This window comes from Protopterus annectens, chromosome 3.part1 (assembly GCF_019279795.1).
Source record: "Protopterus annectens isolate FY-2018-M chromosome 3.part1, PAN1.0, whole genome shotgun sequence".
Taxonomy (NCBI): domain Eukaryota; kingdom Metazoa; phylum Chordata; order Ceratodontiformes; family Protopteridae; genus Protopterus; species Protopterus annectens.
The window spans coordinates 1,735,414,534-1,735,432,735 of record NC_056732.1 but is presented as its reverse complement, the minus strand read 5'-3'; positions in this window follow the sequence as shown (position 1 = coordinate 1,735,432,735).

Below are 18,202 nucleotides of genomic sequence, written 5' to 3'. Positions count from 1 at the left end.
GGTGAGATAAAAAATTAGAGACCTATAACACTGAATAATACTGATTATGAATTTTTGAGAATAATAATAAAAACATTACAAAAATTGATAGAATATATGACTAAAATGTATTTGGAAGAAAAGGAATTCAAGAGTTATTATGGATAATAAGAGAAATAATCGATATTATAAATAAAAATGTAGATGTGAAGGTTATGATAGGGGATATAAGTAAAGCCCATTATAATATTCAATATAAATCATTATAGGGAATTTTGCAGACATATAATGTAAGCAAAAAAATATTACAAGTAATAAAATCTATTTATGAAAGGAACTATGTGAAACTAAATGTAAATGGATGGATTGGGGATGAAATAAAAAAATGAATGTGGAATAAAGCAGGGATGTCCAGCTAGTAGTGTAATTTTCTCATTAGTTATTAATGTAATAGTGAAGGAAATGAATACATGTCAAGTAGCAGTGGATACAAAATGATGAAGGAAGTACATTTGCCAATAATGTATAATTATGTGGATGATATTGTATTAATTGTTAAAAATAAAGTATGGATGGAAGAAGTAAATGAAAATTTAAGTATAAATTAAAAAAAATGGTTTACATATAAATAAAGAGAAACATTAAGGATTTGGTTTTTAAGGTATGATATGAGGTATTGAGTTCAATGAAAAATATATAGATATATTAGGAATAATATTTGGAAGGAAAGAATATAGACAACAACAATGGGATAATGTACTCAAAGAAGTAAAGGATATGACTATTTTTTGGAAATCATATAGATTTTCATATAGAAAAATGCACACTTGTTGAAGACCATGGTAAAAGGAAACATTGTTTATGTTGCTAACATCTGTATGCTTCCTATAAAGTATGAAAAGAAACTAATGAGGATTATATTTTCTTTTATATGGGGCTCTAGACTAAATCCAGTCAAGAGAGGGATTCTACATATGAATGAAGATTAAGGAGACTAGGATTTAATAAACCCAATAATACATGCAGCATCTTTAATTTTATGTAAGGTATTAAAAGGAATTATGAAGGAAAATAAAAACTTGATAGAAATCATACTATGTTATAAATACAAAGAATTATGGGAAGGAATGGAAGTTAAAATAAGAAGTAAAAGCAATGTGAAAGAAGAAATGAAAATTACCAAAACAAAATTGTGTTATGGAAAATAAAAAAGAATATATGTGAAAAAAATAAAGGAATGGTACTTAAATATTATGAAAGCATTTTATTGCATTGACCCATGGAAAGATTTAAAATTAGATAAGAAAAAAGCCATAATGAAGAAATATAATAACTATAAAAAGATTAAAGAATGTCATGATTTTTATGGAGATTGTCTATTAGAAAACTACCAGTTAAAGCAAATATGCTATACAAGAAAAAGCAAGATACAATATGTAATAAATGTGGAGAGTTTGAGAGTACTAAGCATGTGGTTTTGAAATGTGAAATAGAAAATAATTTGTGGAAAAAATATGCAAACACAATAGGGTGAAACATTTGTTAAAATTTAAGCAATAAATATGGACATAATAGAATTTGGTTACTATGGTGCGCAAAAACAGGAAGAAGTAAAGAAAATGGACAGAGTAATATTTTATGTTTCATGGGCTATATGGAACAAGAGACTAAATGAAATCAAATACAATGGAAAATGTACTTTGACAAAGATTCTGGAGAAAATAATGTTTTGGCTGTGGATAAAAGAGTTGGGGGAAATGCTTAAATTGAAGTTTATAATGTACAGAGATTTGTAAATAGATGCAAATAATGTAAATATGTAAATAATATGTAATGTGTAAATCAATAAAAAACCTCCTCTTTGGAGCTGCTAAATGGTTTGTTGAAGGCTCCTACAGTAGCAAGGAAGAGGGAGATAGCAGCATGGATGAGTAGAGAAAAGCTATGGAGAGTTTGGATGTGTAAAGTGAGAATTTGGAGAAAAATTTGTTCAAGAGGGAGCTTCAGAATGTAAAGAAAGAGTCCTGTGTGATGGATGTCAAAAATGAGCAGTGTTTAGCTGCCTTCATGGAGAAGGAAGTGGTACAGATAACAGAACTGGCATCAGAACGGCTTGCAGATGATGTTCTGTTAAAAATAATCAAGCAGGATTATCCTTGTGACAGTTCTGCTGTTTTATAGGCTGAGATGGCAGATAAGTGCTGAGAATGGTAATATGGAAAAGGAACCAGGTGGTACCAGATGATGTGGCAGCAGAGAATGCAGTAATTAAAACTTATGCCAGTAACAACAGGAAGTAAAAAAAGGAAAGCAGTAACAAACTGAGAAGGTGTCTGGATTTGTGGCAGCAGATAGTACAGCAACTAAAACTTATATGGCAGTGACATCAGGCAAAAAAGGAGAGCAGTAACTAACTATAAGTAAAACTTGTTTTGGAAAGAAGAGAAGACTGTGAGAATAGTTGTATGGTTAGGCTTACAGTGGCACTAGAGGTTGTTAGCCTAGTGTACACCTATAAATCTATGAACCTATGAATAAAGACAAAAAGGATACTATAATAGACAGATATTATGTGTGAGACAGCCTGATAACTCTTCTGATTTTAAAAGCTCAAGAAATTTGGTCTTTTATACATATTGGCACAGAGGCATTTTGTGACTTAATGACAACATTTGAGACTAATGGACTGATGATGAAATTTCTGGAACTGTGTAACAAAAGGAAGGGCATTTATCCATGAAACAATTATTTGCTTTGTGGTAGTAACTTAAATGTTAAAAAATGGCACTTTTCAATTTAGAACTGATGAACTGAAAGAAGACAATGTTAAAAATGCATGCATGCAGGGTTTGTGTGAAATTGTTGTTAATATTGTAAAAGTTAGGGATGAGAAAAACTTATGCAATGGAGGGTAGAAGTTGGATGCTATTTTGAAATGTGAATTAACATGGTGGAACACTTGCCAAGTGTTATTTTTGTAGCTGGTCATAGGGGGGCATTAAGATATGCTGGCCTTATAACTCATGTTTTTTTTTTATGTGGACAGTTCTCATTTAATTAATGATTGCGACAATGTACAATATAACCAATGTGGGAAGAAAGAACATATATATCAAGAAGGAGTGTGTCTAACTGCAGAAAATGTAAAAAAGGGGACACTTTGGTTGGATTGTGAAGAGCAAACAGTGAATAATGAAAAAAAAGGCATGGGGAAAACAACACACAAGTAAGGACAGCAACAGGCTGTGGAGAGGGTGAACTTGGTAAAGACAAAACTGTAGCAGAAGAAGAAAAAATATGGAGGTGGAGAAAAATGAGAAAAAGTGCACACATGAAGAAAATTCAGGAGAAGGGATTGATACTAACATTTTTGAATTTCTAGCCAGTGAAAGAACTAAGTGTATTTCCAATAAATGTGAATAGTATTACTAATACTGTAAGAAGGATATGGGGTACTGGAATGGTGCGCTCAATGTGATATGAATGTTATTTTGTAAGAGGATGTAAGATTCCTGAGAAATGAAGAAAGACTGCAAACAAAAAATTGTGAGGTGGATATATAATATGGAACTCATGAAGTGAAAATTGCTCTGGAGTAGCTGTGGTGTGTAAAAACAGTGAAATTACTAGGTGTAATGTTGGTAAGGATGGGAAGGTTAACTGTTGTGGATTTGAGGTGGAGAAAACATGTTTATACAATTATGGCATTATATGCATATATAACTAATGAGGAAAGAGATAATATGTTTCATCAAATGTTTAAACCATGTGGTTGTTAACATGAAAATTATAATTATAAGGGACTTTGTGATATAAGGTGAAAATGTAAAAAGAAAGAAACAGATGTAAAAATACAGAAAGTGATGCAATGTGGTAAATTAACTGTATGGAAAAAATCAATGGACTTATAGAAGGGGGTACTTTGATCTGAAACTGATTATTTTCTATTACTGGAAGATTTGTGAGATACCAGATGGTGATAAGAGTTGTGAGAAGCTTTTCAGACCATTTAGTAATATAAATGGAGGTGATGGAAAAAAAGGAGTATATACAATCAGGAAAGGGAATAAAAAGAATAAATGAGAGATTATTGGATGAAACTGGAGAGTGGGAAATACTGCATTTATGGAAGGATCATATAACCACAAATGACTTCTATAAAAACTGGTCTGAATGGTAGACTGGATTTAACAATTATAAACAAAATTCAATGGCAGGATGAAATAAAAAGGAAAGGAAAGTGAATTTTGGGAAAATGTATAAAAATGTACTAGAGAATTTAGAGACTAGTACAATATATTATTAAGCTAGAGAAAAAGAAATATATAAAAGATAGTGAGAAAAAATAGGGCATTACTATATAGACAGAAATATTCTTTACAGAAGAGAAGGGAGGAAGTATCTGCATATTTGGGTAAAACAGTAAAGAAGGGTATTAGTATAATGAGGGAAATGAAAAATGTAAAAGGGGAGATAAAAAGAACACAAGTGCAAATTAGAATACAGCATGTGGAAAATAAGTATAAGAGTAAAATGATGGAAAAATAAGAGAGAAGAGAAAGTAAAAATAAATCCAGAATGAGTTAAGGAAGAATTTGAAAAATAAATTACTACTATTGAATTGGATGAAGTATTAGGAGATTTAATGCTGATCAGTATCAGATCCAGATGGTATGGGGTATGGAATACACAAGAAATTAGTGGATTAAAGAAAGTATTTTGTAAATGTACTAAATTAAAATAATTATGTAGTGGGATATTAAATTGTACATGCAGCATAAGATGAACAAAATAAAAAAATTGGAGACCCATCACACAAAATAACACAGATTATAACATTTTATGAGAATAATACAAAGGAAATGGGAAGGAAGGATGGGGTATATTATGGAAGATGGTATATATGGTATAAAAGGGAAAGGATGTCAAGAATTGTTATTGGTTGTGAAAGAAATTGTGGATAATGTTATAAGTAAAAGTGTGGATGTGAAACTTATAGTAGGTGATATTAGCAAGGTATTTGATACAGTAGGACATGACGGTTTGTGGGTGTTATGGAGAAGTATGGAATATATAATTAGGAAAGTATGAGTGTCAGCCTATCAAAATAATAGAGTGGGAGTGTTAGCAATGGATGGCTAAGTAAAGAACTATGCATAAAATGTAGTTTAAGCTAAGGGTGCCCTATGAGTAAAATATTGTTTCTGCTGGTAATTAATGAGATAGTGAGTGGAGTCATTTATAAAATTAAAGATGCTAGATATGAGATGCAAAAGATGGTGATGATTCCAGTAGTTGTGACATAAGCAGATGATATAGTTGTAGTTGCTAAGAACAAAATATACATGAGAGAAGTGTTGGTTTGTCTGAATACATGTTCAAATGAAAGTGGAATGACCTTGAATAAAGACAAAAGTAAGGGTTTGGGTGATGTTGTGAAAAATAGGGATGTATATTTTTCAGTTAATAAAGTGTCTTTGTAATAGATACAACTTGGAAAAATGATGCAGTTATGGTGCAATATGAGGGTTTGATAAAATAAATGATAGAAATATGTCTACTGTGGAGGATGCATAGATCTGCGTTCAGGAAAAAAGGTTTATCTGAAAACTTTTTCTTTAATGGGAAAAATCGCATATATGTCAAATGCTTATATGATTCCCACAAAAATATGAAAAGGAAAGTGCCCAATTGGTGTTTTCTTTCATTTGGTGTTCAAGATTAGATTAAACCCAGTGAAAAGAGGAGTGTTGTAAATGAGTGAAGATGAAGGGGGATTGGGGTTACTAAATCAAGTTGTTTATTCTGCTTTTCTAAGTGTATACACAGTGTTAAAGGTGGTAAAAGAAGATAATGAGAAATTAATAGTGACAATGTTTAAATATAGTACAAAAGGTTCTGGGAGATGATGAGACTAACAAAAAGAAAAGAATATGTAAATGAAGAAATTAAAAATTATCAAGAAAAACTATTAACTTAAAAATAAAAATTCATGAAAGCACGATAGATGGATGTGATATAATATTGTAATGAAACAGTATTACTTTCTAAATACATAGGAAAATTTAATGGAAGAAGTGATTAATGCCATTAAAGTCGGGAAAAAGTAATGTATGAAGATAATAGAATGTCAGGATTTCCATTAGAACCTGGTGATAAATAAGTTACAGTAAAGCCGAATATGCCATGTAAAAAGAAAATTAAGAGTGTGTATATTTTGTGGGAAGGAAGAGACAAAATAGCATGTTTTTTTTAAATGTGAAAGAGTAGTGAAACTCTGGAAAAAGTGGCGTGAAGAAAAAATGTTTGAGAATATTAATGACATATCAAAAATGCAATAGTCCCCCAAGGAATAAACAGTGCCTATAAACCAACAAAATGCAAAAAACAAAACTAATAGACACTGAAACTCGACCAGAGGCATAAAAACAATAGCTTTTATTGTACAATAAAAGCTATTGTTTTTATGCCTCTGGTCATGTTTCTGTGCCTATTTGTTTTGTTTTTTGAATATTAATGACATAAATAATAAAGATATGAATACAATTATGTACAGATATTATAAGAACAAGAAGAAAGAATATGTGAGAAGGCTAGATAATTTATTTTATGTAATATGGGTTATCTGGAATGAAAGACTGAATGAAAATTTGTTAAATGTAAAATGGATTTTTTTTTTATCTTTTTTAAATGGAAAATTGATTTTGGCAGATATTACAAAAATTATATTATGGTGGTGGAAGAAGGGGGTTGATTAAGGAAGATTAACAATGAGGATGTTATAGAAAAATGATAAACAGTGAAAACATAGATATGTATATCTATGTGTCTTTAAAGATATACATTTTGTAAATATGTAAATGTGTAAATAGTGGGTCGGATTTACGAAAGTTTGCACAGAGTGCAAGAAGAGTGTAAGAGCTCATGGTGTCAATATGTCTGCCGTGCGATCTAGGTACAGCCGGCAGGGGTGTGCAAAAAAGCTGCTAAAGCTACTCTTGCACGGACAGCATCATGGTATGCAAATTACCTAATTTGCTGCTGAAAGCTATGCAAATGAGGTAAATTTGCAATCTAGGAAAAACTAACCTGTCCGTGGAAGATTAGTATTTTCTGCAGAAATGTACTCCATTGATAACGGAGTACCGTTCTGCAAATAGCTAAACGGAGCTATGACAGCTCCAAATAAAGGATGCATACAATTGAGGAAGCATGCCATGGCCAAATATAAGGCCATTGGCATTTATAAATGTTTAAAATTATTAAAATCTAACTTTTTTCCCCCGATCTTCGATGTTTAAGCATAACGCAGCACCACGCAAACGTGCGGTGCTTAAAAAAACAAGAAAATAATTTAAAAATAGCCAAAAATAGGCATTTTCACTAAAAAGCTTATCCTGCCATGCAGGTGAATGACAGGCTGAAGACAACATGACCACTGAGTAGTGGTTGCTAAGGGGGGGAAGCTCAGTGTGAGAGATGTAACCATGCATTAGTAGGCAATCCTATGCAAATGAGGATAAGGATAGTGAATCCCAATTTTCCCCAGCATGTGATCCATGTCTCGAGAGTGTAAGAGTAGGAGTAGATGAGTAGTAGAGTAGAATATAGGTGACATCATGAGGGTGTGTGTCAGAAAGGCTGTAAGCTAATTGGAGCACAGTGGCTTATGTTTGCCTTGAGTTGCTCAGGATTGCAAGAGGTGTGCCTACAGTTGTCCTATTTGAAAACCTGAAACCAAAGCTGCACACTGTTAAAAGATCGAAAATTTCTTGCAAACATGCACACAGCATGTGCGCGCTTGTGCACGTGTGTGCGCTTGTTTGAACAGCGCTGCCTCGGGTGGAAACAGAAAGGCAAAAGGAAGTAAAAGAAGTAGTAGGAAGTTAACCAAGGAGAACTAGCAGAGCTGCCAGGTGAAATATATCAGAATCAGTCAATTACACAGGCAGCAGACTATCCCAGGCCAGCACTTCAAACTCTGCAAACAGCATTCCCCCCTGTTTTTCCCAAGAACTCTGCAACACTGCAGTATACAAAGAGGGAAAGCTTAAAAAGCTTAAGTCCGACAAAATGTTAGGGGCTGCTCTTGCTATCATTTTCTTGCAATCCAGATCTTAAAATCATCAGCTCCACACATAGGCAATGAAGAAATAATATATACCAACCTCAAAATAAACCAAAACAAAACCATTAACATAACTAGATGCTACTTCCTACCTGGCCAAAACATCCCTCCACTAGAAAACCTCCTCAGCTGGTCTACCCACCATCTCCCCCAAGAAACTATCATTTTAGGTGATTTCAGTATTGACTGGCAATCCTGTTCTAGTAACCATCCAACCCATCATGTAAACCTTTATGGCTTCACCCAACTTGTCCAGTCACCAACCAGGATAAATAAAAACTCCAGCAAGCACACTACCCTGGATTGGATACTAGTCAGTAAGAGCCCACAGTCATATTTAACAGGCTGCTTATCAGATAGCCTCAGTGATCACTCCCCAACATTCCTGCTCAAAAAATACCTATACCAAGTTAAACCTGTCATCTACTGTCAAAAACATAAAAAAATAAACTTTAACCCACTCACATTCATCTCATCCCTCAAAGAATGTAACTGGCATCATCTAAAGTACCTCAGTCTTGATTACGCAGTTGAAGTTTTTAATACTACCTTCCTGAGCATCCTTAATTACCATGCCCCCATAAGACTCTCCAAAACCAAAGCACAACCCTCCCCATGGCTACAGAAAGCCACTAAGTCAGAAATGAAAAACAGGGATAAAGCCTGGGAGCACTGGTGCAAAACCAAAACCCCCTCAACTAGACAGAAATTCCTAGAACTACGCAATAGAGTCAAAAAACTAATAAAACAGGACAAATTCAAATACTACCAGTCTGCCCTAGACTCGTCACAACACAGCCCCAAACAATTCTGGTCCTCCATAAACTCCATCCTCCATCCAGGTAAAGTCAGTACCCCTCCTCCTAACATCCCCCACTCCTCATAAAATATTGCTACCTCATTCAACACACACTTCACACAAACCATACTTTCACTAGCTAAACAACACAACCCCCCTCCCCTCCAACCCACACCTTCAACTAGTAGTCTCCCGACTGCCTTCTCTTTCTCTCCTGTACCTACCTCCAACATAAAAAACTCTTAACTAAACTTAAGACCACCAAATTAGCAGCAGACAACCTCCCAAGTGAATACCTATAAGTCTCAGCTGATGCTCTGGCCTACCTAGTATCCATCTTGATTAACCGATCTCTGTCAGAAAGTTACGTTCACACACTGTGAAAAGTATCACATATAATTCCCCTTCACAAAGGTGGACCCTCCACAGAAGTAACCAATTACCACCCCATAGCTATTCTCTCTCCACTCTCCAAAATACCAAAGAGATATGCATACAATCTCAGGTCTCAGACTACCTCCATGCTAACAACCTCCTTTCCAGTACTCAGCATGGTTTCCGACCAAACCATAGCACCACCACTGCCTTACTCTCCTTTACTAACACTATCCTTCAGCATAAAAACAATGGCTATCTCTCCTCTGCTACTTTCCTAGACCTATCTAAAGCATTTGACATGGTCCCACACAAACAACTTATCTCTGTCCTCAATAACCTATCCTTCTCTCAATCAGTCACCAACTGGTTTCAGTGTTACCTGTCTGACCGCCAACAATCTGTTGTATGGCAGAATGACATATCTCTCCAACTACCTGTCTCCATAGGGGTTCCCCAAGGATCCATCCGTGGACCCCTACTCTTCTCTGTTTTCACCAATAATCTAGCCTCTGCCACCAAACATGGTACACTCATACAATACGCAGATGACTCAACCATCATCTGCTCAGCCCAGTTACTACCCAAACTGCAAAAGTCACACAGGAAGCCTTTTCCTCTGTTGAAACTTGGTTATCAGATGCCCAATTAATAGTCAACCCAAACAAAACTAAACTACTCATCTTCCAACCCACCAAACATACTCAAAACAACTCTCACTTTAACATCACAGCAAAAGACAACACGACTATATACCCAACTGAACACACCAAATTGCTAGGAGTGGAAATAGACAATAAACTAAAATTTGACATTCACATATCCATGACCATAAAAAAAGTCCAGAAAAAACTAGGAGTGTTATACAGAAATAAGCAACTTCTTACCAAAGCAGCAAAGATTTCAATAGCAAATTCCCACCTTATCTCCACCCTACTTTATGGCTCTCCAATATATATCAACCTAAGGCAATGTGATCTAAACAATCTAGAGACCTGCTACAATAAAATCGCCAAATTCGTCACAGGGGCATCCTACCGTAGTCACCACTGTCTCTCACTTGCTGAACTGGGCTGGCTTACTCCCTCACCTCCTTCAATGATATCAACTCTCACTCGCCCACAACCTAGTAAACCATCCACTAAATGTCCCATCCCTCCAGAATCTACTCCAACCCTATCGCACCACCAGACCACTCAGATCCAGCAACAAAAATCACTTGTAGATCACTAAAGCCAATAACTCTGCTGGTGAAGCACTATTCTCTTGCACCATAGCCAAATTATGGAACTCCCTCCCACCCACAATTACCTCCATACCATCATGCACCCACTTCAAAACTTTACTAAAAGTGCACCTAAAAACATGCTGGCTATGCCCTTGCAACTTCCACTCTAATATCAACCACCCCATCCAACCACTACCTTTCTTTCCACTCCACTAACTACCTTGATTATAGCAAGCTCATATGCTCATAAGCCTAGTACTTATTATACAGCAGGAACTTCTTATTGTAACATTTGTTAATGTCTGTTATGTACTTCACATATAAAGATTCTAGTTGTCTACTGATGTACTATGTTCTTCATCTGTAAATATGTTGTAAGTAATTGCTATGTTAAATTGTTAATCACTATGTAATCCAATGTAACTACTGTCTGTTTATTTTAACTGTGGAGCTTTTCTCCCCAGGCCTCCGCTGAAAATGGACCTACGTCCAATCGGACACTCCCGGTCAACAAATGTAAATAAATAAATAAATAAAATAAATAAATCATAAACCAACATGTGCAAGTTGCTTAGGGTGGTGATGTTGTAAATGCTGCTGAGCAACCCACAGTGAGGAGACGGAGAAGAGTGTACAGACCCAGGGTAACCCATCAGGGGCTACATGAGCTGGAGATAGTGGACAGCTATATGGTGGACAGAGACCTCCTGCAGCAAATTGTTGAGCGGTGCTGGCCATGCCTTACACACAGAACCAACAGAGGGGAACCCATCCCAGTGGATACCAAGGTATGTGTTGGCATAAGAATACTAGTTACAGGTACCTTCCAGAGACAAACTGGTGATATGATGGGGATTTCACAGGCATCAGCATCCAGGGTACTCCACCAGTTCCTGGATGCCATGTCAGCACATGTCAGTGACCACATATATTTCCCCAATTCCCGTGAGGCATTGGCCAGCAATATGCATCTTTTCCACCAAATAGCAGAATACCCTGAGGTAGTGGGTGCAATAGACTTCACGCACATACGCATCAAAGCACCACCCAGTGAGTGGAGTAGGGTCTACACCAACCACAAGGGCTTCTCCTCCATCAACTGCCAGGTCATGTGCTATGCCCAGGGCATAATAATGAATGTGTGTGCTAGCTGCCCTGGAAGCTATCACGATTCCCAAATCTGGCATCTGACGCAGCTGCACCAGAGATTTGCCAATGGGGACATCCCTGATGGTCACCTAGTGGGGGATACTGGATACGCACTGGAGCCGTGGCTGATGACACCCATCAGAAATGCACACACACCTGAACAAGAACTCCATAATGAGGCACACGCACAAGCAAGAAACATAACTGAGCATGTGTTTGGGATACTCAAGTCACAGTTCCAGTGCCTGGACACATCTGGTGGAGCCTTGCAGTACTCACCAACTACATGTACCCAAATTGTTATGGTATGTGCCATGCTACACAATATGATCCAGTGGAAACAGCTGCAGCAGGAACAGCATGGGGCAGGACAAACAGCCCTCCACCATTTCCAAGGCTTGCACAGGCACAGCATGACTCGGAGGTGGAACAACCTGAGCCTGCCCTAGTAGGCAGAAGGAGGCATGCCCAGTATGCCCTGGCCTTGGCAAAGAGGCAATGCATAGCACATACACTGACTCAGTAGGAACCCTGGAAAAGACACCTCTCTCTGACTCACACATACAGTAAAAGGGATGCCTAACTTGACACTACCTGTTTTCAAACTTGTATAGGGAGTGTACTATGTGCATCCAACATAGGCAGCCCTGCAGCACCACCTGATGCATGAGTGCCCTATTTTAAGCAATATAAAGCACTGCTAAGCACATTTTACCAGTATTGAGCATATTGAAAAACAATTGGGTGTAGCTGCGCACCGCGCTATCCAGCCCAACGGCGGACAACATCGGGCAAAGTTGGGCAAAGTCGAGCAAAGTTGGGTAAACATGCTCACACCTGCTTTACTGTTCCTTAACCAGTCAGGTCTGCCCAGCAGGAAAATAAAAAGCAGTGACAGGGCTCAAACTCAGGATACTGTGTATTATAGTCACAGTACTGAACCACTAAGCCATGACAGCATTTCGCTGGCACCGACACAACTTAAGTCACTCACACATACCAGTTGGGGGGAGGGTCATATACCTAACAGTCACAGTCAGCAGGACAATTGTAGAGAAATGCAAATGCAAACAAATGCTGTATCATGCCCTCTGAAGAGGCATATGAGTAACCTCCCCCCAGGCCTATGCAGACAGATAATAGCAGGCCAGGCAGTGTGATGTGGGTTGGGTAGGCTATGAAGTCACAAACTAATATGTGTGTAACTGGAAGCTAAGGTCTGTAGTACAGTGGTATGCCTCAAGCCAGTATGATAGGCAACAGTACAGACTGAAATGGAGTACCTGACATAGCAGTGCAGGCCTAGCAAATGTGTATAAGTGTCAGGTGTACCACTCATCCTATGTTCACCCACAGTAACAATCAGGTGTGCCCCCCCAGGTAGAAATGTACAAATAATAGCTGTCCCCCCTGTATGTAGAAATGTTGATAAGTCTATGCAAATTGACTCATGGAAGCCCTGCAGGCACAGCATGCTTCCTGTCGAGGTACAACACAAAGGTGAGCCCTGAAGTAAAAACCAACTTGATTTTTCACACACATACAGTATATATGCCCATAGTGGGCATGCTCACACACTTAAACAAATTTAGCAAATTTCAGTCAGGCCATACTGAAAGGTCATACTGGGCATGCTCACACACTTAGGCCATGTCTGAGTACAGCAGTGGGCCACACATATCTGGCAGTTGCAGTTCTTACTCCAGACACTTGTCACTATTCACCAATCCTGCCTTGCACACACAGTGATATGAAAACAGACCCATATAATATATTGGACCCCTGTCATAATCAAACTATGTATTACAAGTACTTAAGTTGTTCAAAGAAAGTGAAAATCTAAAGAAGATCAATAAATCTCTGATCAGCATCATCAAGAAACAATGAGCACTCCTAACATTATCCAAGCCATGTTCTGGCAAAAATATTGCCAAAGAGTCCATAGAGAACCATGAAGCTTTCTTTCGCTATGTCATAATTATCAATGTAAACTCATATATGTTCTGAGTCAGTGCAAAGTGTAAATGAATACATGTACATGACTGACATTGCCAACATCTTGTCAGACAGGTTCATACATATTTACCCCCCTCTCACTGACAAAAGGGCCCATTACCATACCTGGAGATTGTGAAAACCCAGAAATCACATATACAATAGTTAAACAGCTCTATCCAAACCTAAAAACATGGTGTCTATGGGATGACATGGTTTCCCTGGCTGTGTCATATGTGAACTCCAAAACAAACAGACCCTGCACCTGAACAGTCTATTGAGACTCACCATCTGTACAGGATATGAAACTGTTGAATGGGTTACAGCAACATTTGGCACACTCAACAAGTGTTGGTGCACAACAGACCATGGGAACTATTGTCTTATAAGCCTAATAAGCCTGATCTGCAAGGCTATGGAGTCCATCATTATGAAACTCATAAACAGAGCTATTGGGAGCCTACAAACATTCAACCCTACCCATTTTGGTTTGGTCATGGCCAGATCATGGTTCCTAAACCTGATAGACAGTTTTCAAGGCAGTTACCCAGGACATACATCAATGAAATGAGCTATACGTGGCCTACATAGCCATTGAAAAGCCCTTTTCCAACATCCCACACACATGTTGTATCCACAAAATCAACAACCTGTGCATAAACACATATGTCATTTGATGGATTGCCAACTGGGGCACAGATAGATCCCACAAGGTAAGAATTGTGGTCTCCCTGTTGGACTGTATGCTGGTAACAACTGCTGTCCCCCATGGCTCAGTCCTGGGACCCCTCCTGTCTGGTATATACTTTTCAAAAATACAGTCAAACACACAAGGGCTATGGTTAGCAAAGTTTGTGGATGACTGTAAAAAAGGTTGTCATAATCGATGGTTGGGACAACAGAGACATCCTTAAAAAGGGTCTCAGTCAGACAGATGTGGTGTCAAAATTATGGCCTCGAGCTACAGTCATACAAATACCATATAGGTGCCAACACCCTAAATATGGAGGTAATAATAAGGGATCTATGGACACATGTGGATAGTCATCTCTACTTCCAGAAACACATTCACAAAGTGGTTAGAAAATCATGCTATGTGTTCCCACAAATTGCCAAGGTCTTTTCATATAGGTCAAAGGAGGTTCCCTCTACTCATCAGTCATCAGACCCATCAGAGAGTATCACAGCACACTTGTGATGAATCTGAATAGGCACCTTCAGCAGCTGGAAGGACCACTAAAGTACCTCAACAAGAGGATTACTGGCCTCAAACAGTTGCCCCATGCAACAAAACTGAATTTAACTCAATCTGCACTCTGTTGCATACTGTCTACTCAGGCGATCTCCACCCAACAGACAAGTCCATGTCCAATGCAGAACTGATGTACATGCGCTATCTGAAGTAAACCCAAGCTCACTGTGCCACATGCTCTAGGGATATCATCATCACAACAATAAATAGAACATGTTGGAGAGATACATTACTAACTCACAGACTTCCCTTGCTTTGGAACAGGCTCCCAACCTACATTAAGCTGAGTCTCTCACTGACACTCTTCCAGAGGAGCCTTGATGAGTGTATGTGAAACTGAACTGTCACACCATGGATCACTTCTGTTAGATTTTATTAATATTAGTCTGAAATTAATTATGTTGTAAATATGCTGAAAGAAAAGGCTTGCTTAAATGCAGAAACAGAGTTTAGTAATATGTGATCGGCAGTCATACTAAATGACCATGGCTTGGAAAAGGAATCTGCTGAATGGACGTTTTTCCCTTACAGACTTAAAAACAGGATGTATGCAAGAGCAAAAATACAAAATCTGCTTTTAAGGAATGGACATTTTTCCCTTACAGACTTAAAAACAGGATGTATGCAAGAGCAAAAATGCAAAATCTGCTTTTAAAGAGCACTGACATGTTTTTCTGCATATAAAAAATGGACACAATATGTTTCCTAAAATAACAGGATGGATACAATATGTTTCCTAAAACAACAGGATATGTTTATGACACTGTGACAATGTGTTTTCTCAAAAATATGTTTTTCTGCATAAAAAACAGGATATGCTTATCAGCATTGGCACAAGAACAGATGTTCTTAAACACAGATCCAAATAGAATACAGAACAATGTGTTTCCTCAAAAATATGTTTTTTCTACATGGACATCAGGACACTGTTACAGGATATTCACACTGTCAGAAAAGCTGGTCTCTTACAAGACATTGTTAAACAAGGAAGCTTAGTATTGTTTCTACAGGATACTAAAACTGTATATAAAGAGCTGTATAAATCCAGTTATGTAAGAGGTATGGTAGGGACACAAGTACTAAGGTAAATGTTATATCTCTCACATCATCTGTACTATATGAGAAGTAAAGTTGGAACAGTACTTTTAAGCTGCAACGTTATTCCGTTTGGTTTATTATAAAAAGTTATTGGTTACTGCTCTTAAAGACAAGTGCTGCAAAGTATATTCTCTCATCAGTGTATATTCTGCAAGTTTCTGTATGCAACAGACTGTGAATGCAAATATAACCAGACTTTGAATTTTAGCACAATCCAGCCAGCAAGACTGAGTGTCTTAAGAACACCTCAAATCCATCCCACAGCAAGAAGCAGCAAGCAGTAAGCAGAGAGAGCTCAAAATAATTTTTTCAATGGCAAGCTAGCCTGCATTTGAACCTACAATCTGCAATTCAAACACAGGAGGAGTGATGGTAAGCCCTGCAGAGGGTCACTTCAGTCAAATTGCAGTAACTAACATTTGTACGTATGTGTAAATCCTAAACAGAAGTATTCCAGTTTATGCAGCTTGCAGTAGTAAAGTGTTTTAGACGTCTACAATCCGGAGTGAGACTAGTTCAAGAAATTCGCAGTGCCATAAATTCTTCAAGAAAAGGGGGATATCCACTAGCCCAATAGTTCACTGCCTGTTGTGCTTTCCCAGCTTCTCAAGTGACTTTGAAAAATTTCCAGCCATCTGCAACAACAGCCTGATCACCTGTTTTCTTGCTAACTGGTAAGACTTTTTTCTACTTCACATTTTTTAGTATGGTTGCTATTCGACAGTTTGGATATTTGACAGTCTGGATATTAGATTAGACAGTATGGATATTTTCATGCATAATTTAAGCAAATGTAAAAAATTGCTATGTTGGTATACACAGCACATTAGTAAATGTAAAACCTTATTAGGGCAGGTTGATAGTAAGGCATTATGCAAATGTATTACAATGTTTGGCTGGTATCTCAAAGAAAACCATGTGAAAAATGGCAAATGTTTATTGTGTGCTTCAACAAAAACTGCATTTTGTGTATTATGCCATAAAATAATATTGCATCATATTGCTAAAAAAATAGACTGTAAAAACAGATCTGAAGAATTAACTAAGGGTAAAGTGTTTCCATTACATTCTGATGTTCAACAGTTATGTCCTGTCACCACATGCGAGTCAAATCAGTTACTGATAGAACCTTTAGTACATTTTGTTACAAAGGAATATAGTAAACTTCTAAAAGACAGACACAATGAGTTCAGGAAGCTTAGACAAGTTATACATACATCTTTTCAAAAGTGCATAGGAGATTCAAATTCAGCAGAACAGCTTACTAAAGAATGTCAGAAAGACCATGCAACATCACAGGAAATTCAACAGAAGTTGCAGGATAAAGAAAATAAATTAGCTGAACTGACAGAGACTGGGAACTTCCTGCATACACAGCTAATCTGTGCAAAAGAAATATATTTTATAATATGCTTATGTTTTGAAAATGGTTAAACATACATGGTAGGATGGTAGGATCTGATGTCTGGACAAATCATTCTTAAATGTTTTACTTTCATTCAGTTAAAGCAAGACATCTATCAGTACTACAGTAAAGTAAAGCATATGAATGCTATTCATTAGCATAGTCAAAAGGTAAACAAAACTGTTCTAGTGTATTATAATGTATAAAATTAAATAAAAATAGATGAGTAAAAATTTAAAGTCACAAGACATGACATGCTTGTATAAAGATATACATATACAGGACAGACATGCATGTGTGTTCTTTTCATCTAGAGTACATCTGTTACAATACACAAGAATAACAGGCAGACAACAGCAAATATAAATAATATAAATATAAATGTGTTGGTTAAACTAATATCTATTTTGTTTTTTACAATTTGTTTATAATTATATAGTAACACCAAACAGTTAAAGTTCTGAATTTTAAAAAGAAAATCACAGATGGTATTATTCAAACAGTTTTTGTAAAATTAATGGCAGGACAGTTAAATAGATAAATAAATAAAAAATACTGAAATCCATGTAAGGTAATTGTAAAATAATGTCTATTTATGTTATATAAATGCATAGTTATGCAAATCACAATCACATTAAAGGAAAAATGCCAGAAGAATTAACTATAGTTTACAGAGTATGAAATGTGAGCTCAGACCTTCCTAGACTGAATGAATAGTTACAGGAAATGCTGGAAAGATAAGATAAACAGCAAGACTGATTGCCAGACAAGTAGCTTGAGTTTTTCCTAAAGCA